This window comes from Sapajus apella, unplaced genomic scaffold (genome assembly GCF_009761245.1).
Source record: "Sapajus apella isolate SASKATOON/1434 unplaced genomic scaffold, GSC_monkey_1.0 scaffold2, whole genome shotgun sequence".
NCBI classification, from domain to species: Eukaryota; Metazoa; Chordata; class Mammalia; order Primates; family Cebidae; genus Sapajus; species Sapajus apella.
Genome location: NW_022436942.1, coordinates 58,204,346 through 58,227,734, shown reverse-complemented (window position 1 = coordinate 58,227,734; position 23,389 = coordinate 58,204,346). Strand labels below are relative to the sequence as shown.

At 36.9% G+C, this 23,389-nt stretch overlaps 1 protein-coding gene across 16 annotated transcripts in view; it reads left to right on the top strand.

Annotated features, from left to right (window-relative positions):
* Window positions 1-23,389, top strand: part of ANKS1B (ankyrin repeat and sterile alpha motif domain containing 1B) — a 1,261,971-nt gene that overhangs the window by 245,072 nt on the left and 993,510 nt on the right. The window lies entirely within an intron of this gene.

Below are 23,389 nucleotides of genomic sequence, written 5' to 3'. Positions count from 1 at the left end.
TTTTACTAATTTAGTAAACAGTGACATACTTAGATTTTAAAATTTTGCATCTTTCATACCACAGTCTTTGTTATGTTGTTTCTTAAGTCAAATTATAAAATCTAGTTCTTTGAAAAAATTTAAAAAATTTGTGACTACTCCGCTTTGGTTTTCTTTATTTTTATTTTTTGGGGAATGTTTTGCTATTTGAATTTTTAATATAATCAAAGCTATCATTTATCGTCTTTGCAATTGCCTCTTTTTTTTAAATTTTAAGTTAAGGAGTATACGTGCAGGTTTGTTACATAGCTAAACTTGTGTCATGGTGGTTTGTGGTACAGATTATTTCATCACCAAGGTATTAAGCCTAGTACTCATTAGTTATTTTTTCTGATCCTCTCCTGCCTCCCACCATCCACCCTCCAATAGGCCCCAGTATGTATTGTTCCACACTCTATGTGTCCATGTGTTCTCATCATTTAGTTCTACTTATAAGTGAGAAACACAGTATTTGTTTTTCTGTTCCTGTGTTACTTTGCTAAGAATAATGGCCTCTAGCTCCATCCATATACCTGCAAAGGATATGATCTTGTTATCTCTTTTCAAAATATAGCTTGCTTGCTTTCTCTCTCTCTTTCTCTCTCTTTCTTTCTTTCTGTTCTGGGATGCATGTGCAGAAAGTGCAGGTTTGTTATATAGGTATATATATGCCATGATAGTTTGCTGTACTCATTAACCCATCATTTACATTAGGTATTTCTCCTAATAGTATCACTCCCCTGGCTACCCACCCCCCGACAGGCCCCAGTGTGTGATGTTCCCCTCCCTGTTCCCACATGTTCTCATTGTTCAACACCCACTTATGAGTGAGATCATGAAGGGTTTGGTTTTCTGTTCCTGTGTTAGTTTGCTGAGAATGATGGTTTCCAGCTTCATCAATGTCCCTGCAAAGGACATGAACTCATCCTTTTTTATAGGTACATTGTATTCCATGGTGTATATGTACCACAATTTCTTTATTCAGTCTATCATTGATGGACATTTGGATTGGTTGCAGGTCTTTGCTATTGTGAATAGTGCTGCAATAAACATGCATGTGCATGTATCTTTATAGTAGAATAATTTATAATCCTTTTGGTATATATCCCGTAATGGTACTGCTGGGTCAAATGGTATTTCTAGTTCTAGATCCTTGAGGAATCGCCACACTGTCTTTCACAACGGTTGAACTAATTTACACTCCCACCCACAGTGTGAAAGCATTCCTATTTCTCCACATTCTCTCCTGCATCTGTTGTTTCCTAACCATTTTTTTTTTTTTTTGAGACAGAATCTTACTCTGTGGCCTGAGCTAGAGTGCAGTGGTGTGATCTCAGCTCACTGCAACCTTTGTCTCCTGTGTTCAAGCAGTTCTCTGCCCCAGTCTCCTTAGTAGCTGGGATTGTAGTTTCCTGACTTTTTAATGATCACCATTCTAACTGGCATGAGATAGTATCTCATTGTGGTTTGATTTGTATTTCTCTAATGACAAGTGATGATGAGCTTTTTTTTCTAAGTTTGATGGCCACATAAATGTCTTCTTTTGAAAAGCATCTATTCATATCCTTCTCCCACTTTTTGATGTTTTGTTTTTTTCTTGTAAATTTGTTTAAGTTCTTTGTAGATTCTGGATATTAGCCCTTTGTCAAATGGATAGATTACAAAAATTTTCTCCTATTCTGTAGGTTTCCTGTTCACTCTGATGGTAGTTTCTTTTGCTGTGCAGAAGCTTTTTAGCCTAATTAGATCCCATTTGTCTATTTTTGTTTTTGTTGCAATTGCTTTTGGTGTTTTAGTCGTGAAGTCTTTGCCCATGTCTACATCCTGAATGGTATTGCCTAGGTTTTTTTCTAGGGTTTTCATGGTTTTAGGTCTAACATTTAAATCTTTCATCCATCTTAATTTTTGTATAAAGTGTAAGGAAGGGGTCCAGTTTCAGTTTTCTGCATGTGGTTAGCCAGTTTCCCCAACACCATTTATTAAATAGGGAATCCTTTTCCCATTGCTTGTTTTTGTCATGTTTGTCAATGATCAGATGGCTGTAGATGTGTAATGTTATTTCTGTTCTGTTCCATTGGTCTATTTGTTTTGATACCAGTACCATGCTATTTTGGTTACTGTAGCCTTGTAGTATAGTTTGAAGTCAGGTAGTGTGATGCCTCCAGCTATGTTCTTTTTACTTAGGATGGTCTTGGCTATACAGGCCCTTTTTAGGTTCCATAAGAAATGTAAAGTAGTTCTTTCTAATTCTTTGAAGAAAGTCGATGGTAGCTTGACGAGGACAGCATTAAATCTATAAATTACTTTGGGCAGTATGGCCATTTTCATGATATTGATTCTTCCTTTCCACGAGGATGGCATATTTTTCTATTTGTTTGTGTCCTCTGTTACACAAACAGTGGTTTGTAGTTGAGCAGTGGTTTGTAATTCTCCTTCAAGAGGTCCTTCACATCCCGTTTAAGTTGTATTCCTAGGTATTTTAGTCTTTTTGTAGGAATTGTGACTGGAAGTTCACTCATAATTTGGCTCTCTGTCTACTATTGGTGTATAGGAATACTTATGATTTTTACACATTGATTTTGTATCCTGAGACTTTGCTGAAGTTGCTTATCAGCTTAAGGAGATTTTGGGCTGAGATGATGGGGTTATCTAAGTATATAATCATGTCCTCTTCAAACAGAGATAATTGACTTCCTTTCTTCCTATTTGAATATCATTTATTTCTCTCTCTTGCATGATTGCCCTGGTCAGAACTTCCAATACTATGTTGAATAGGAGTGGTGAGAGAGGGCATCCTTGTCTTATGCTGGTTTTCAAAGGGAATGCTTCCAGCTTTTGCCCATTCAATATGGTATTGGCTGTAGGTTTGTTGTAAATAGCTCTTATTATTTTGAGCTATGTTCCATCAACACCTAGTTTATTGAGTGTCTTTAACATGATAGGGTGTTACATTTTATCAAACGTCTGTTCTGCATCTATTGAGATAATCATGTGGTTTTTTCATTGATTTTGTTTATGTGATGGATTATGTTCATTGATTTGCATATATTGACCCATCCTTGCATCCCAGGGATGAAGTCAACTTGATTGTGGTGGATAAGCTTTTTGATGTGCTGTTGGATTTGATTTGCCAGTATTTTATTGAGGATTCTTGCATTGATGTTCATCATGCAATTCAGGATATTGGCCTGAATTTTTTTGTTTGTTTTGTTATGGTGTCTCTGCCAGGTTTTGGTATCAGGATGATACTGACCTCATAAAATGAGTTAGGGAGGATTCCCTCTTTTTCTATTGTTTAGAAGAGCTTTAGAAGGAATAGTACCAGCTCCTCTTTGGAGACCTCTGGTTGAATTTGGCCGTGAATTCATCTGGTCCTGGACTTTTTTTGGTTGGTAGGCTATTAATTACTGTCTCAATTTTAGAACTTTTTATTATTCTATTCAGGGATTTGGCTTCTTTCTGGTTTAGTCTTGGGAGGGTGTATGTGTCCAGGAATTTATTTCTACTAGATTTTCTAGTTTATTTGCACAGAAGTGTTTATAGTATTTTGTGATGGTAGTTTGTATTTCTCTGGGATCAGTCGTGATATCTCCTTTATCATTTTTTTTCTTGTGCCTATTTGATTCTTCTCTCTTTTCTTTTTTATTTTTCTGGCGAGTGGTCTATCTGCTTTGTTAATCTTTTCAATAAACTAGTTCCTGGATTCACTGATATTTTTGAAGGGTTTTTCATGTCTCTATCTCCTCAGTTCTCTCTGATCTTAGTTATTTCTTGTCTTCTGCTAGCTTTTGAATTTGTTTGCTCTTGCCTCTCTAGTTTTTTAAATTGTGATGTTAGAGTGTCAATTTTATGTCTTCCTTGATTTCTCTTGTGGGCATTTAGTGCTATAAATTTTCCTCTAAGCACTGTTTCAGCTGTGTCCCAGAGATTCGGGTATGTTGTGTCTTTGTTCTCATTGGTTTCAAAGAACTTATTTATTTCTGCCTTAATTTTGTTATTTAGCCAGTGGTCATTCAGGAGCAGGTTTTTCAGTTTCCATGTAGTTGTGCAGTTTTGAGTAAGTTTAATCCTGAGTTCTAATTTGATTGCACTGTGGTCTGAGAGACTGTTATGACTTTTGTTCTTTTGCATTTGTTGAGGAGTGTTTTACTTCTAATTACGTGGTCAGTTTTCAAATATGTGTGATGATGTGGTGCTGAGAAGTATGCATGTTCTTTTGATTTGGGGTGGAGAGTTCTGCAGATAGCTATTAGGTCCGCTTGTTCCAGAGCTGAGTTTTAGTTGTGAATATCCTGGTTAATTTTCTTGTTGATCTTGTTGTCTTGTTGATCTATCTAATGTTGACAGTGGGGTGTTAAAGTTTCCTACTATTATTGTGTGGAAGTCTAAGTCTCTTTGTAGGTCTCTAAGAACTTGCTTTATGAATTTGGGTATTATAGTATTGGGTCATATATATTTAGGATAGTTATCTCTTCTTGTTGCATTGATCCCTTTACCATTATGTAATGCCCTTTTTTGTCTTTTTTGATCTTTCTTGGTTTAAGGTCTGTTTTATCAGAGACTAGGATTGCAACCCGTGCTTTATTATTATTATTTTTTGCTTTCTATTCACTTGGTAAATATTCCTCCATCCCTTTATTTTGAACCTATATGTGTCTTTGCATGTGAGATGGGTCTCCTGAATACAGCGAACTGATGGGTCTTGGCACTGAATCCAATTTGCCAGCCCGTTTCTTTTAATTGGGGCATTTAGCCCATTTACATTTAAGGTTAATATCATTATGTGTGAGTTTGATTCTGTCTTTATGATGCTACCTCATTATTTTGCCTTTTAGTTGATGCAGTTTCTTCATAGTGTCTATGGTCTTTACAATTGGGCATTATTTTTCAGAGGCTGGTACTGGTTTTTCCTTTCCATATTTATTTCTTCCTTCAGGAGCTCTTGTAAGTCAGGCCTGGCAGTGACAAAATCCCTCAGCATTTGCTAGTCTGTAAAGGATTTTATTTCTCCGTCACTTATGAAGCTTAGTTTGGCTGGATACGAAATTCTGGGTTAAAAATTCTTTTCGAATATTGAATGTTGACCCCACTTTATCCTGGATTGTAGGGTTTTTGCAGAGAGATCCACTATTAGTCTGATGGGCTTCCCTTTGTGGGTAACCTGACTTTTCTCTCTGGCTTCCCTTAATCATTTTTTCCTTCTTTTCACCCTTGGTGAATCTGACCATTATATATCTTGGGGTTGCTCTTCTCAAGGAGTATGTTTGTGATGTTTTCTGTATTTCCTGAATTTGAATGTTGGCCTGTCTTGCTAGGCTGGGGAAGTTCTCCTGGATAATATCTTGAAGTGTGTTTTTGAAGTTGGTTCCATTCTCCCTGCCACTTTCAGGTGCACCAATGAAATGTAGGTTTGGTTTTTGCACAAAGTCCCATATTTCTTGGAGGCTTTGTTCAATCCTTTTCATTCTTCTTCTCTAATCTTGTCTTCATGCTTTATTTCATTAAGTTGATCTTCAGTCTCTGATACCCTTTCTTCCACTTGATCGATTCAGCTATTGATACTTGTGTATGCTTCATGAAGTTCTCATGCAGTGTTTTTCAGGTCCCTCAGGTCATTTATGTTCTCTGAACTGGTTATCCTAGTTAGCAGTTCCTGTAACCTTTTATCAACGTTCTTAGCTTCCTTGCATTTGTTTAGAACATGTTCTTTTAGTTCAGAGGAGTTTGTTATTACCCACCTTCTGAAGCCTACTTCTGTCAGTGCGTCAAACTCATTCTCCATCTGGTTTTGTTCCCTTGCTGGCGAGGAGTTGTGATCTTTTGGAGAAGAGGAGTTCTGGTTTTTGGAATTTTCAGCCCTTTGATGCTGTTTTTTCCTCATCTTCATGGATTTATTTACCTTTGGTCTTTGATGTCAGTGACTTTCAGATGTTGTTTTTCTGTGATCATCCTTTTTGTTGATGTTGATGCTATTGCTTTCTGTTTGTTAGTTTTCCTTGTAACAGTTAGGCCTCTCTGCTGGAGGTCTGCTGGAGTTTGCTGGAGGTCCACTCCAGACCCTGTTTGCCTCAGGGTACCAGTGGAGGCTGCAGAACAGCAAAGATTACTGCCTGTTCCTTCCTCTAGAAGCTTCGTCCCAGAGGGGCACCCACTAGATGCCAGCCAGAGCTCTCCTGTATGAGGTGTCTGTTGAACCCTGCTGAGAGGTGTCTCCCAGTCAGTAGGCATGGGGTCAGGAACCCACTTGAGGAGGCAGTCTGTTCCTTAGCAGAGCTCGGGCACTGTGCTGGGAGATATGCTGTTCTCTTCAGAGCTGGCAGACAGGAATGTTTAAGTCAGCTGAAGCTGTGCCCACAGCTTCCCATTCCCCCAGGTTCTCTATTCCAGGGAGATAGGAGTTTTATCTATAGGTCTGATTGGGGCTGCTGCCTTTCTTTCAGAGATGCCCTGCCCAGAGAGGCAGAATCTAGAGAGGCAGTCTGGCTACAGCAGCTTTATGGCACTGAGGTGGGCTCCACTTAGTCTGAACCTCTAGGTGGCTTTGTTTACACTGTGAGGGTTAAACTGCCTACTCAAGCCTCAGTAATAGCGGATGCCCCTTCCACCACTAAGCTTGAGCATCCCAGGTTGACTTCAGACTGCTGTGCTATCAGTGAGAATTTTAATCCAGTGGATCTTAGCTTGTTGGGCTCCATGAGGGTGGGATTCACTGAGAAAGCAAGACCACTTAGCTCCCTGGCTTCAGCCCTTTTTCCAGGGGAGTCAATGGTTTTGTCTTGCTGGTGTTTCAGGCACCACTGGGGTGTGAAAAAAAAAAAAAAAAAAAACCCCTGTGGCTAGCTCAGTGTCTGCCCCAACATCTGCTCAGTTTTGTGCTTGAAATCCAGGGCCCTGATGGTGCAGGCACATGAGGGAATCTCCTGGTCTACAGGTTGTGAAGACAGTGGGAAAAACAGTACCTGGGCCAGATAGCACTGTCCCTCAGTCACAGCTTCCCTTGGCTAGGGAAGGTAGTTTTCCAACCCTTGCACTTCCTGGATGAGGCAATTCTTCACCCTCCTTCTGCTTATCCTCCGCGGGCTGCACCCACTGTGTGAGATTAGCTGGGTACCTCAGTTGGAAATGCTGTTGGTCTTGCTGGCAGCTGCAGACTGGAGCTGTTCCTCTGTGGCTATCTTGCCTGGGAATCCTGATCTTGTTCTTTTTTATGGCAGCATAGTATTCCATGGTGTATATGTACCACATTTTACATCAATGATAAAATCTAGTTCTTCATGTACTCAGCCTGCTTTTGTACTTTTTTTTCTAAACTAGCATGCAACTCTATGGTTTATTTTATAAACTATCTAATATTATAATAAAATGCTTATAAATTCTTTTTACAGTTTATAGAGCCTTTGCTTTCTGATGTTTAAAAACTGATTTTTAGGTTTGCTGAAATATCTATTTAGAGAATATGTACTTTGCTCAGTATATTTAAATTAGCACTTCAGCTTGATCAATAACTTTTTCAACTGGAAAAATATGGGAAAGAAATAGGTTCAAAATGAAATATATTTTAAAAACTATTTTTATTTTTTTCTGCTTGCCTTGTAATTTCTGGCTTCCCTAATTTTATAATGAAAACATAAGGAATTTATCACTCTTGTGACTTTATTACTTCATGAAATAAACATTTTTCTCTGAAAAGTTATGAGTACATGCCAGATACTTTGGGAATGTAAAAAATATATAGCCTCTGACTCAAAGGAACATTCTCAGTGTAAGTAATGATATATATCCATATCGATGTGGCTCTATATGTTGGTTCCAAGAATCTCATTTTCAGTAGGTGTAGTCCTTTTTGAGATCACCCCGGCTAGAAGAGAGGCTGAAGTATGTAATGGCTCATTCAATATTTCTCTAAATACTTATAAAAATAAGTTTCAATAGTGGCTGCCTGTGGCAAGGGAACAAATTTCATTGCATGCATTTTTCTATTGTATGTATTTTATTACCACATTAATATATTACCTTTTCAAGGAAAAATTAGTTTAAGTAAAAAAGGAGAATCATGTCTAACCAGCATTAGTTGTCACTTGAATCACCATGGTAAAAAGATACTGCTGGTGGTGCATGATGTATACTCAGCTTCTCAGCTGTCATATCCCATGGTATTCTCTCATGCTCCCTTACCAGCCCATGCTCAGCCTCAATATCCATAGTTCCAACTGTATCCCATGGTATGTTAACAAGGCATATCTGTACCACTCACGTTTAGATGTCCTGTAATGTTTTCATAACTTTCTCTAAACTTCAATGAAAACAGAATTACACGATTTGTTGTTTTCTTTAGTTCCCATTTAGCCTCCTTTCTCTCAGTACAGATATCTATGCTGAGATTGAGGATTTAGGGGTTGGATATATAACTCTTGAAATATCATTTCTACTTGGAGCAAATTATTACCCCTATAAAATTGGTGCCAAGTAATACAGTACATTGGAGGAAAGTATTTGAATTAGTTTTTTTTTTTTTTTTTTTGAGAGAGGAGTTTCGTTCCTGTTGCCCAGGCTGAAGTGCAATGGCACTGTCTCAGCTCACTGCAGCCTCCACCACCCAGGTTCAAGAAATTGTCCTGCATCAGCCTCCCGAGTAGCTGGAATTACAGCCATGTGCTACCATGTCTGGCTGATTTTGTATTTTTGTAGAGATGGGGTTTTTCCATGTTGGTCAGGCTAGTCTCGAACTCGAACTCAACTACCACTATATGTCAAAGATCCCCAGTCCTTCATCACCAGTCCCAACCTTCCCTTGACCTGTATTTATATTACCAAGTTCACTCTGGGCATACCAACCTGGATAGTTTTCAGGCACCCAAAGTTTAATATTCCTAAAACCTAACTCAACTTGCCCTACTTTTTCTCACTGAATTCTAATTCAGGTAAGGTTATCACCATACACACAGTTGGACAACCTAGAAATCTTACAGTAGTTACAGATTTTTCTTTTCCCATTTGTAATCATTTTTCAAGTCTTATTAATTTAACTGTAATTCTACCTCACTGATTTGGTTTTCTTCGGCAAAAAGCCAGATTTTCATTCTTTTCCTGTGGTTTTTGAGGTGATAATCATCTCTTAAGTCACAATTCAGTCTTTCTTTGTTCTGGCTCATTATTGCTGAGAGCACATACTTTAGTATTCCATTATTTTCTCCTAATTTTAATTTAACTTGATGTTATGGGATACTATTTAACTTACCCTAATTGATTCTTTATTGTGATTTTCCCTATGCCTTTATATGAGCCAATCATTTTTCTTTTCTGACATATACTTTTACCTGACATGCTGTGTGTTAGCCAGGAACGATGCTGCAGTTAGGATTGATTCCTGGAATATTTCACAGTGGTGTTGCATTATAATATTTATTATTATAACAATGGCCTATATTTATTGGCTAGGTTTTTATTTTATTTTATTTTATTTTATTTTATTTTTTGAGACATGGCCTCGCTCTGTTACCCCAGCTGGAGTACAGCTGTGTGATTGTGGATCATTCTAGTCTCAACCTCCTGGGCTCAAGTGATCCTCCCCCTTAGCCTCCCAAGTAGCTGGAACTATAAGTGTGTGCCACCATGCCCAGCTAATTAAAAAAAATTTGTAGAGATGGGGTTTCACTATGTTAACCAGGCTGGTCTTAAACACTTGGGCTCAAGTGATTCTCTTGCCTCAGTCTCCCAAAGTGCTGGGATTGCAGGTGTGAGCCACTGTGCCTGGCTACTGATTAGTTCTTATGTGCCGGATAATGTTTTTAGTGGATCCCACATTCAGTAGGAGGAGACAGAAGGTAAAGTAAAAATGTGAAAATATGTAGTATGATAAAGATGATAAACACTATGGAGCAAAATAAGGCAGAGGAGGGGTAGAGGGAAGGGCAGAAGTAAAATAAGGGGCTTAAGCTTACATGGAATGCTCAGAGAAGGGTGGAGAAGATAGTGTTTGAGCAAAGACCTGAAGCAGGTGGAACCGTTAGCCATCAGCTATCTGAGGAATTAATATTCCAGGGAGAGAAAAAAGACATGGCAGCAGAACTCTTGAGGTGGAACAATGATTGGCATGAGTGAGGCGGAGATGACATAGAGATGACACAGAGATGACATGGTCAAAGAGATGTGGAAGGAGAAGTTCTCATCTAGTACCTTAGAGGCCACTATAAATATTTTTAGTTTTATTTACAACATCTTTTTAAATTCTTAAAAATTCTATGAAGGGCTGTTATTATTCATATAAGTTTATAAAACTAAAACTTAAGATGCTTATATTGCTCCCAAAACCCATAAAACTTAAGATGCTTATATTGCTCCCAAAGCCCATACAACTAGTCCCTGGAGTCAGGATTTGAATCTGCTAGTCTAACTTCAGATGGTATTTAAAGACAAAGGATCTTGGATGGAGTTTTTGTTTTGGCTTTGAGTGCTTTTTTTTTTTTTTTTGCCAAAAAAACTCTCCAACAAATGACAGCTAGAAACATTATACAGAGTATTAATGTAAAAGGATATTAAAATAGAAGTTTCTGTTGAAGCCCCAAGATACTAGATGCCATACTCTGAAGTGGGGTTGAAGGCCACAGTGGTTTAGAATTTATAAAGTTAGGGTAGAATTGGTCAGACAGCGTTTGCACCACTTAAAGACATGGAGGTTGTGAAAGTTAGGAGATGGGAGATTAGTGGAGAGATTTTGGAGAGAGATGGTAGCATATGTCAGTACCCTGCCTGAATGGAGTAAGAGAAGTAATTCCTAACCTTTATCTAAGTCTAGCGGAAGGTGGCCTTCCACTAGCTTACCATCCCACAGAGAACTTAATATTAGTGTATGCTTTTACAGCTTGAAGGACACAGTGAGTTGGTATCAAATGCCAACTGAACTCTCAGCCACGGTATAATATGGAATCATCTACTTGCTTCACAGTCTGCACTCACTTCCAGCTTCACATCTCCAAAGGTGAGCATATTTGTGGGATTTTGCTGGTTATCTTTATTTACTTCCCAGACAAGTTACTTGTTAACTGAGCCAATCTTTCCTTCATTAAACTACTCTTGACCTAAACTTACAAAAGTTCTTCAATTTTGTGATGTGAAAATATCGTTTTTTGTAGTTTCCAGTACTGGTTACCCCATTTTTTAATGGTTTCACTGATCATTTTAATTGAAATATTAGGAAGTAGAGAATTGTTCATATTTAGTCATCTAGAAGTCAACTCTCAAAGAAATGGAAGATAAGTTAGAGAGGTAAAAACTGGAGAACAGTGAGACAGCTCCTGAAATACTACAATAGAAAGAGAGAGAGATTTGAGAGATTTTTCAGACATAGAAAGTGGCTTAGTGACCCAACAAATATGAAGTTATGGAGGAATTAAATGTGACTTGGAAGACTTCTGTATTGTTACTGGTAGTGGCAATGCCACGAGTGAAGGTAGGAATAACAGAGAAGCAGGAGTGATTTGGATTTGGAAATAATAAAATCAGTATTGAAGAATATGTGGATTTGAAGGAGTCTTGTAAAGAGTAGTGAATGTCATAGTGAAATGGACTTTTGCCAATCTGAGCTTAAGTTCCAGCTTCAGTACCTCCTACCTATATGATACTGGGAAAATTTTATAAAGTACATGTCTGTGTTTATACCAAAGAAGAAACAATTGTGCCTGCTTTACAGCATTCTGTAATGATTAAATGAGAACATGTATATTTAATGGATATGTGTTCTAGTACACATCTAGTGCAATTGCTGGCATGTAGCAGTTTTCTAATAAGAGATGTAATTATTGACAATACTAGAATGTCTATAGGACTGTGGCTTAGGATAGAAGTTGGAAGTTGTAGATTAAAATTAATAAACTGTTGATCAATAGTTTGTAATTGGATATAATGAGGTCGACTAGAAGGGACAAGATTGCTCAGGGTAATTGAATTGCTAGAACTAAAAGAGAAGAAAAAACAAAGACCTGAGGCTGTATGAACTTGAGAAAGAAACTGAAAGGTTTTATACAGGTAGGGGGAAAATAGGAAAAAGTGACGTTGAAGGAAACAAGGTGGAAAAATTTCAAGAAACTATATATTAAGTGCATACTATGCTTCAGACATAATACTAAGCAGTGGGAATACACATGGAAATTAAAGTATGGTTTCTAAGAAGCTTAACGTCTTGTAGATAGAGACATAAAGCAAATGCTTCTATGGACATGTGTACAGATATAGTAGAGGGCGTAAAGGTAAATTAAAATGGGTAGGTGATAGGGAGCAAAAAAAAAAAAAGCTTCCCGGGAGTTGATACTTAATTTTAGCATTGATAGATGTTAGGTTTTGAGGAGGAAGGAGTAAGGATAGCCTTTCGCATAGAGAGAACAACAGTACAACCAAAAGTACCAAGGCATTAAACAATATAACTTGAACTGGAAAATGGTAGGAAGTTTTATATAAATGCGATGTAGGATGCAAAGGACATGGTATGGTGAGGTGATCAGGAGTTGATGTTGTAGAGGTAGCCAAAAAACACATTTTATTCCCTAATAATGAATTTTGTTCTTATCCCCTAGGCAATAGATACCTATTGAATATGCACTGAAGGGTTTTAAGCATGGGGAAAATAATTGGGAGGGAGAGGAAAGCCATTATTTGGTTAAGTTGGCATTTCCTAGCTCCCACATATGAGTGAGAACATGTGATATTATATTTGTCTTTGTATATTTAGCTTATTTCACTTAACATAAGGATTTCTAGTTCCATCCATGTTACTGCAAATGACAGGATCTCATTTTTTATGGACAACAAGTATTCCATTGTGTATATATACCACCTTTTCTTTATTCACTCATTCATTGATGGGCACTTAAGTTGATTCCATATCTTTGTTGTGTGAATAGTGCTGTAATAAACACGAAGGTGCAGGTATTCCTTTGATATACTGATTTCCTTTCCTTTGATAAATAACCAGCAGTGTGATAGATGGATCTTATGGTAGTTCTAGTTTTAGTTTTTTGAGAAATCTCCATACTGTTTTTCCATAGAAGCTGTACTAATTTACATTTTCACCAACAGCATATAAAGTTCCCTTTCTCTCTGCATTCTCGCCAGCATCTGTTGTATTTTTAATAATAGTCATTCTAACTGGGGTAAGACAATATCTCATTATGGTTTTGATATACATTTCCCTGATGATTAGTGATGTTGGCACTTCCCATATCCCTGGCGGCCATTTGAATGTCTTTTTGTGAGAAATGTTTATTAATTTCCTTTGCCTATTCATAATGGTATTATTAGATTTTTATTGTTGAATCATTTGAGTTTCTTATATTCTGGATATTAGTCCCTTGTTGAATGAATAGTTTGAAAATATTTTCTTTCATTCAATAGGTTGTCTCTCCACTCTGTTGATTGTTTCCTTTTCTGTGCAGAAGCTTTTTAGTTTAATATAATTCCATTTGTCTATTTTTGTTCTTGTTGTCTGTGCTTTTGAATTCTTTGCCATAAAATTCTTCTGATCTGTGAACATGGGATGTCTCTCTTTGTTTATGCTCTCTTCAGTTTCTTTTATCATTGTTTTGTAGTTTTCCTTCTAGATGTCTTTCACCACCTTGGTTAAATTTATTCTTAGTTTTTTTTTTTTTTGTAGCTATTGTAAATAAGATTGCCTTCTTGATTTCTTTTTCAGCTATTTCATTTTTGGTGTATAAAATACTGGTGATTTTTGTATGCTGATTTTATATCCTGGAATTTTACTGAATTTATCAGTTTGAAGAGGTCTTTTTTTTTTTTTTTTTTTTTTGGTAGGCTCTTTTGATTTTTCTAAATATAAGATCAAATTGTCTGCAAAGAGAGACAATTTTACTTCTTTTTTAGTTTGGATGCCTTTTTTTTTCTTTCTCTTGCTTGATTGCTCTGACTAGGACTTCCAGTACTATGTTGCGTAGAGTGGTGAAAGTGGATATCCTTGTCTTGTTCTAGTTCTTAGAGGAAATGCTTTTAACTTTTCCCTGTCAGTATGATGTTAGCTGTCGGTTTATCATATATGACCTTTATTAGGCTAGGATATATACCTTCTATGCCTAGCTTGTTGAGAATTTTTATTATTAAGGGATGTTGAATTTTATCAACTGTCTTTTCTGTATCTATCAACGATCATATCATTTTTGTCCTTCATTCTATTGATATGATATATTATCTTTATTGATATGCATATGTTGAAACATCCTTGCAACCTGGGGTAAATCCCACTAGATCATCGTGTATGTATTATCTTTTTGATGTTCTGTTGTGTTTGGTTTGCTAATATTTTGTTGAAGATTCTTATGTCTATGTTCATCATGGCTATTTTTTTTTTTTTTTTTTTTTGTATATGTTCTTGTCTGGCTTTAGTATCAGGGTAATTCTAGCCTCATAGAATTGAGTCAGGGAGAACTTCTCCCTCTTTATTTTTTGGGGATTGTTTGAGGAGAATTCATACTAGTTCTCCTTTATGTGTTTGGTAGAATTTGGCAGTAAAGCCATCTGATCCAAGGTTTTTCTTTGTTGGGAGAATTTTTATTACAAATTCAGTATCATTACTTATTATTGGTCTGTTCAGGTTTCTGTTTCTTTCTGATTCAATCTTGATGGGCTGTATATATCCAGGAATTTATCTACTTCCTTTGGGTTTTCCAGTTTGTTTAAATATAGCAGTTCATAATGGTCTCTGATGATATTTTGTATTTCTAAGGTATTAGTTGTAATGTTCCATTTTGTAATTTCTAATTTTATTTATTTGGACTTTTTTTTTCTGGGTTAGTCTAGCTAGTGGTTTACCAATTATATTTATCTTTTTGAAATGCTAACTTTTCATTTCATTGATTATAGTCTCTATTTCATTTATTTCTGCTCTGATTTTTATTACTTCTTTCCTTCTGCTAACTTTGGGGTTTAGATTATTCTTGCTTTTCTAGTTCCTTTAGGTGCATCATTAGAGTGATTATTTGAAATCTTTCTACTTTTCTTAATGTAGGTGTTTGTTGCTATCAACTTCTCTCTTAGAAGACTTTTTGAATAGTCCAACTGAGAGATTATAAGAGTAAAATAGTAATAATAATAATAATATTGGAGACGTTAAGAGGCTATAATATGAGAGAGTAAATGACTAGATTGACCTGAAGACTTCTAGGCTGGGTGACTGAATGATACCAATAACCATAATAGAGAACACAGAAGGAGGAGCAATGAGGTACGGGGGGGTCTGGAGGGTCGGAGTTGATGTATGTAGTCAACAATGTCATTTAAAACTAGAGAGAGGCTTGGTTAAGATAACTGAGAGGAGATCACTGACTTGGGCAATTTGGAAACTGTCAGTGACCTTTGAGAAAATAATTTTGATAAAGTTCACAGAAGGGGAACATATACTGTAGTGCATTAAGGAGTGAATTGGAGATGAAAAAGTAAACATAGCTAATACAGCCCCTACTTTCTTAAGAATTTTAATAGTGAAAGCAAGGAGAGAGATGAGTTGGTGGTTTGTGGAGGCATCAGGTTTATGGGAAGGTTGGCATCAGTACTCCCGGCTCTCTGGCTTCCCCCACCCACCAAGTTGTCCTTAAAAGTAAAAAAAAAAAAAAGATGTGGGAGAAATGGGCTGGGCGCGGTGGCTCATGCCTGTAATCCCAGCACTTTGGGAAGGTGGATCACCTGAGGTCAGCAGTTTGAGACCAGCCTGACCAACATGGCGAAACCCCATTTCTATGAAAAATACTGAAATTAGCCAGGTGTGGTGGTGCATGCCTGTAATTCCAGCTACTCGGGAGGCTGAGGCAGCAGAATCACTTAAACCTGGGAGGCGGAGGTTGCAGTGAACTTAGATTGTGTCATTGCACTTCAGCTTGGGTAACAAGAGCAAAACTCCATCTCAACAGAAAAAAAAAATATGTGGGAGAAATTAGTATGTAAAAAGGAAGATGTTAAATCTATAAAACAAGGTACGGGAAGGAAGAAAGAAAAGAATATGTGGTAGAATTAGCCATCTGTGACACAAGAGCTAGGGGTAAAGAGAGGTAAAGATAGGTATGAGGCAGAGAAGAAAAAAGTCGAGAAATGTAACGCCTCATGGAATATTCATTCACTGTAAAATTGGAGGCAGAGCCTTTGAGAGTGAGGAGTGATACTGAAATTAGGGCTTGTCTTGGTGATTAAAGTTTGGAACAGCTATTGTGGGGAATGCAAAATGGAATCAACATGAATGAGCACAGTTTTGCAAAGCTATATGGAAGGTTCATCAGCATATTGAATAATAACCTTGTAATGGAGTCAAGGCAGTGTACTCTTGTAGCTACTGACAACCCAATAGTTGGGGTAGAGTAAATAGATGGTTGTTTAGATTACAGGTATGAAGATGGACAGGTTAGGTGGAAGAGAATAAAAGGGTTTATGGGAATTGAAGAGTGTTAACCATTATTTAACATCCAGAAGAATAGAATTTAAAAATTCAATTTGGTCTTGATAATTAATGCATTCACTGAAGTGGGTGAGTATTATAATTGTAACATCCTGGGTTTAAACCCTACTTGGTTACTTACTAGCTCTGAGACTTTGAATAATGCAATTATCCTATTTGTGCTTAAGTATCATCATGTATTTTTAAAAGACAATTGTAAAATATTTTCTCTTAGAGTCATTATGATGATTAAATCGATAATACATATAAAGTTTTTAGCTCAGTGCCTAGAACATTGTAATTTCTCCTCATATGTTAGCTTTGTATGAGTCAACTTTTGCCATAGTAATGCTGTAACAAACCTCCACCAAATTTATTGTCATATCATGGCAAGCGTTTAATTTCTCACTCATAAGTGGCTCGGCTTTATGCCGTAGTTCAGTTTCAGGCTTGGAGGTAAGTTCAAGTTTCCCCTTATGCTTCATGGTTTAATCCAGCCTAACCAGGTACTGGTTGCCTGTGTTATAATTATATGTTGATTAGAGGAGTTGAAGTGCAAGCTCAGCCATGCAAACACATTTAAAATTCTGCAGACATCCTGCATGCTCATATTCCATTGACCAAGGCAAGTCACATGGCCAAGCATAAAGGCAGTGTGAGTGGAAAGTATACCCTCTCCCACAGAGGAAGGGGAAGCAAACATTTGCTGAACAAAATACCAGTTTATTATAGCTTTGTTAGCCATGACATCTCAACATTTTTTTTTGTTGTTGTTAATGAGCAAGGAGCAGTAGCACTCTGCTCAAATAGTATTTTCACAGATCTGGCTTAAGATAAATGTTGGTCTTATATTTTAATGAAAATGATTGACAAAAGAACATTTTCACTTCATATCTAACATAATTTCAGAATCTCTGATATCCAGTGTGTTAACTTAATGTATGTGAAGACAGTGTCTTGATCTTTCTGATCTCTACCATTAAACTATTTAATATAATCCTTCTATTCACCTTTTTTAAAAAAAATTAGACGGATAATTTACCTTTAATATAATTCGTTGACTTTCAGGATTCATTTGGATGAGTTTGAAAAATGTATAGTAATGTAACTAAAACCACAATAAAGATATAAAATATTTTCATCATTCCTCCCAAGATTTCTCATGCTCCTTGCAGTCAGTTTCTTCCTACACAACAGTCCCACTTCTGGGCAGCCACTCATTTGGTTCCTATCACTATAATTTTGTTTTTTCTAGAATTTCATACAAACAGAATCAAACAGTCTTTTGTGCCTGGCTTCTTTTCACTATTTTTATTCCTTTTATTGCTGAGTAGTATTTTATTGTATGGCTGTACTACAACATGTTTATCCATTTGCCTGTTGATAGACATTTGGGTTGTTTCCAGATTTGGGTTATAATTAATAAAGATATGAATCTTTGCATGTAAGTCTTTGTGTTTTTATTTCTCTTGGGTAAACATGTAGGAGTGGGATTACTGCACTATATGTTATGTCTATGTTTATCTTTTAGAGAAATTGCCAAATGGCTTTCCCAAGTGCCTGTACCGTATTACTTTCCAATCAGTAATGTATGAGTATTACAGCTGCTCTGCACCCTTGCCATATATATCATCAGTCATTAAATTTTAGCCATTTTAATAGATAGTACAATCCTATGCTTTTAATTTGCATTTCTTCAAAGGCAACCAATACTAAAGAATATCATTTATTTGTTGACTTGCCATTTTTCATATCTTCTTTAAGAAGTATCTGTTCAAATTTTGCCCATTGGATTATCTATATTCTTATTATTTAATTGAAAGAATTCTTTATATATATATCTCTCTCTCAAAAACAAGCTCTTCATCAGAGTTTTTGTCTGCAAAGTTATTCTCATAGTCTTTGGTTTGCCTTTTGGTCTTTCTAACAGTATCTTTTAAAGGACAAACAAAAATTTTTGATGAAGCCCATTTTTACAATTTTATATGTGCATGATTCATGTTTTTTGTGTCTTAGCTAAGATATATCTTTGCTTACCCCCAAATTACAAAGAATTCTTCTTATGTTTTCTTATAGAAGTTTAATAGTTTGACTTATATTTTAGACTGTGATTCATTTCAAATTATTTTGTATGTGGTATAAGGAAGGGTTGAGTTTCATTTTTTCCCCATATCCATTACCTAGAAACATTTTTTGAAAAAGACTCTACTATCCTCATTGAATTACCTTGCCACTTTTGTTAATTGACTGGGAGGGAATTCTGGCATAACAGCATGAGAAACTCAGCAGACTCCTTCTTCAGAAAAACTGGTGAAGATAATTTTAAACACACATACGCACACACACACACACACGTGCACACACTCACTGAGACTGGGCGTGGTGGCTCACGCCTGCAATCCCAGCACTTTTGGAGGCCAAGGTGGGTGGATCATTTGAGGTCAGGAGTTTGAGACCAGCCTGGCCAAAGTGGTGAAACCCCTTCTCTACTAAAAATACAAAAATTAGCTGGGCGTGGTGGCACACGCCTATAATCCCAGCTACTCAGAAGGCTGGGGCAAGAGAATCACTTGAGTTTGGGAGACGAAGGTTGTGGTGAGCCAAGGTCACACTACTGTACTCTAGTCTGGGTGACAGAGTGAGGCCCTGTCTCAAAAACAAAATTAGTCAGGTTTGGTGGTGCACACCTGTAATCCGAGCTACTTGGGAGGCTGAGGCAGGAGAATCACTTGAACACAGGAGACAGAGGTTGAGGTGAGATTGTGCCATTGCACTCCAGCCTGGGCTAAAAGAGCAAAACCCTGTTTCAAAAATTAAAAACAGCAACAACAACAACAACACACCATGTATACTTATTATTTATCTGGAAATATTTCCAGAGACATAATCTTAGGGACATCTAAATAATAAGTATAGATGAAGAAACATTTGTTCAAGAAAATCTGTATTTTGGTAAGAACAGCAAGACTCTATGGTGGAACTGAGACCCATTCCCTCCTATCCCCTCTCCCAGCTTAGCGAGATGGAAACTTTATTCCAAACTGGTGCAGACCAAAACACAAGGCTCTCTCTATTTTCACCTCCCAGCCACAGCTACCTGTTGATGAGGCCAAGTTCTGAAGTAAAGTTCTCTTCTGCACAGCTCCTCACTCATGAGATGTAGCCTCTACCTTGGATATGGCACTGCTGAGATACAGGGGTTCTGATTGTCCTGGCCTTAGTCTGTAAGGTGATGTGTGTATTCTGGATGAAACTAGCCCAAAATGTTGGAGGCTACTGTTCATCTTCTACCTTTTCTGACCCCTAATGAGCACTCAGCTTCTAAAGTGACGGCATCATTTAGAGAGAGTGTGCCATTTTTTGCAACCCTAGTTCCAGAACCTTGACTCCACTTGACTTGACTTGAGATTTTGCCTAGAGGGAAAATCAGAGACCTTGGGAAATAGATAGCTTGTAGGAGCCCGTCTGTGGTCAGAGCTCCTCAACAGAGCAAATCTCAAACAATGACCTTAGGAACTACTCCTTCAAAGGAACCTGAATTTTATGGATTAGTCTATAGAACAATTTAAGCACCACAGTATTGTTGAAAGCAGTACATCAATCAGCTGGCAACTTAGTATAGCTAAACAGTTGGATATGGTCAGAGAAAGTGACAAGAAGAGTCTTGCGTATATGAGCATGCGTACACAAAACTGCAACTCCTTGAGAAGCAACATCAAAGATTTAACACTACAGGTGGAAAAGAGTCATATTCGTGTCATATTCAGTTTGCTGAAATTTGGTGATACAGTGACAAGCTTACATGCACAAAGAGGAAAATACTCATTACGTGCAGAGAAACAAAGATGAGGATGACGGTGAACATCACAAAAATAATCCAGCTAGTCATTAAACAAAAAACAAATAATAACAACAAACTTAGAGCAGGGGTGGGTTTACCCAGAGTCGCCATGATGTATTACCTAAAATGTCTAGTTACCAAGAAAAATTTATGAGACATAAGAAATGAGAAAATATGACCTCTACACTGTAAGTACAGTAGGTGGACGGTGGTCAGAAGTCAAATTAACAGACAATGACTGGAAAGTAGCCATTATATATATGTTCAAAAAGCTAAAGGAAACTATGATTAAATAAAGAAAGGTAGGACAACAAGTTTGCATCTGATACAGAATATCAACAGAGAAAAATGATTAAAAATCAACTAGAAATTCTGGAGTTCAAAAGTACAATTACTGAAAAGTTCACTCTAAGTACCTCAACTGTAAAATTTAAACTGCCAGAAGAAAAATATGTCAAACTTCAAGACTTCATTACTTACAAGCTATTTCATTACTTCAAAACTTCATTACTTACAGAGAAACAAAGATGAGGATGATGGTGGACTTCTTATCACTATCTTTGAGAGTCAGAAGACAATGAACAGTCTTTAAGGTACCAGAAAATAGCTGTTTATCTAGAATTCTATTCTTGGAAAAAGCATCTTTCAAATAGAAAGATGAATAAAAACTTCTTATAAAATGTGGGAAATTTATGTATATTTTCATATCAGAGATGTTCATGTTCTAATATGCAGAATTTTGTCTTTATAGCAATTGTGAATGGGGATTTATTCATGATTTGGTTCTCTTCTTGGCTGTTGGTGTGTAGGAATGCTTGTGATTTTTGCACATTGGTTTTGTATCTTGAGACTTTGCTGAAGCTGCTTATCAGTGTAAGGAATTTTGGGGCTGAGTTGCTGGGTTTTCTAAATATAGAATCATGTCATTTGCAAACAGAGACAATTTGACTTCTTCTCTTTCTATTCGAATACACTATTTTTTTTCTCTTGCCTGATTACCCTGGCCAGAGCTTCCAATACTATATTGAGGAGTAGTGAGAGAGGGCATCCTGATCTTGAACTGATTTTCAAAGGGAATGTTTCCAGCTTTTGCCCATTCAATATGATATTGGCTGTGGGTTTGTCATAAATTGCTCATAATTTTTGGGGATATGTTCCATCAATACCTAGCTTCTTGAGAGTTTTAAATATAAAGGAATGTTGAGTTTTATCAAGACTTTTTCTGCAACTATGAAGGTAATCGTGGTTTTCATCATTGATTCTGTTTGTGTGATGGAGTATGTTTATTGATTTGCATATGTTGAACCAGCTTTGCATTCCAGGGATAAAGTCAACTTGATCATGATGGATAAGCTTTTTGATGTGCTGCTGGATTTGGTTTGCCAGTATTTTATTGAGGATGTTTGCATCAATATTGATCAGGGATATTGGCCTGAAATGTTCTTCTTTTGTTATGTCTCTGCCAGGTTTTGGTATCAGGATGATGCTGGTTTCATAAAATAAGTTAGGAAGGAGTTACTCTTTTTAAATTGTTTGGAATAGTTTTAGAAGGAATGGTACCAGCTCCTCTTTGAACCTCTGGTAGAATTCAGCTGTGAATCTGTCTGGTCCTGTGCTTTTTTGGTTGGTAGGCTATTAATTACCAACTTAATTTCAGAACTTGTTATTGGTCTGTTCAAGGATTTGATTTCTTCCTGGTTTAGTCTTGGGAGCATGCATGTATCCAAGAATTTATCCATTTCTTTTGGATTTCTAGTTTATTTGCACAGAAGTCTTTATAGTATTTTGTGATAGTAGTTTATATTTCCGTGGGGTCAGTGGTAATATCCCCTTTATCATTTTTTATTGTGTCTATTTGATTCTTCTCTCTTTTTTTATTAGACTAGCTAGCAGTCTATTTTGTTAATTATTTTCAAAAAACCAACTGCTGGATTCATTGATTTTTTTGGAGGGTTTTTCATGTCTCTGTCTCCTTCAGTTCTGCTCTGATCTTAGTTATTTCTTGTCTTCTGCTAGCTTTTGGATTAGTTTGCTCCTGCTTCTCTAGCTCTTTTAATTGTAATGTTAGGGTGTTAATTTGAGATCTTTCTAGCTTTCTGATGTGGGCATTTAGTGCTATAAGTTTCCCTTTTAACACTGCTTTAGCTGTGTCCCAGAGATTCTGGTGCATTGTCTCTTTGTTCTCACTGGTTTCAAAGAACTTGATTTCTGTCTTAATTTCATTATTTATCCAGGAGTCATTCAGGAGCAGGTTGTTCAATTTCCATGTAGTTGTGTGGTTTTGAGTGAGTTTCTTAATCCTGAGTTCTGATTTGATTGCACTGTAGTCTGAGAGGCTGTTATGATTTCATTTATTTTGCATTTGCTGAGGAGTGTTTTACTTCCAATTATGTGGTCAGTTTTAGAATAAGTACCATGTGGCACTGAGGAGAATGTATATTCTCTTGTTTGGGGTGGAGAGTTCTGTAGATGTCAATTAGGTTCACTTGATCCAGAGCTGAGTTCAAGTCCTGAATATCCTTGTTAGTTTTCTGTCTCATTGATGTGTCTCATATCGACAGTGTGTCTTTGTAGGTCTCTAAGAACTTGTTTTTTGAACTTTGTTGGTTTAAAGTCTGTTTTGTCAGAGACTAGACTTGCAAGCCCTGTTTTTTGTTGTTGATGTTGTTTTGTTTTTCATTTGCTTGGTAAACTTTCCTCTATCCCTTTATTTTGAGCCTATATATGTATTTGACTATGAGATGGGTCTCTTGAATACAGCACACTGATGGGTCTTGATTCTTTTTTAAAATATATATATATATATTTTATTGCACTTTAGGTTTTGGGGTACATGTGAAGAACATGCAGGATTGTTGCATAGGTACATACATGGCAATGTGGTTTGCTGCCTTCATCCCCATCACCTATATCTGGCATTTCTCCCCATGTTATCCCTCCCCAACTCCCTACCCGCACTGTCCCTCCCCTAGTTCCCCCCAATAGGCCCCGGTGTGTATTGTTCCCTTGTATATTCATGTGTTCTCATTGTTCAATACCCACTTATGAGTGACAACATGCAAAATATGGTTTTCTGTTCCTGTGTCAGTTTGCTGAGAATGATG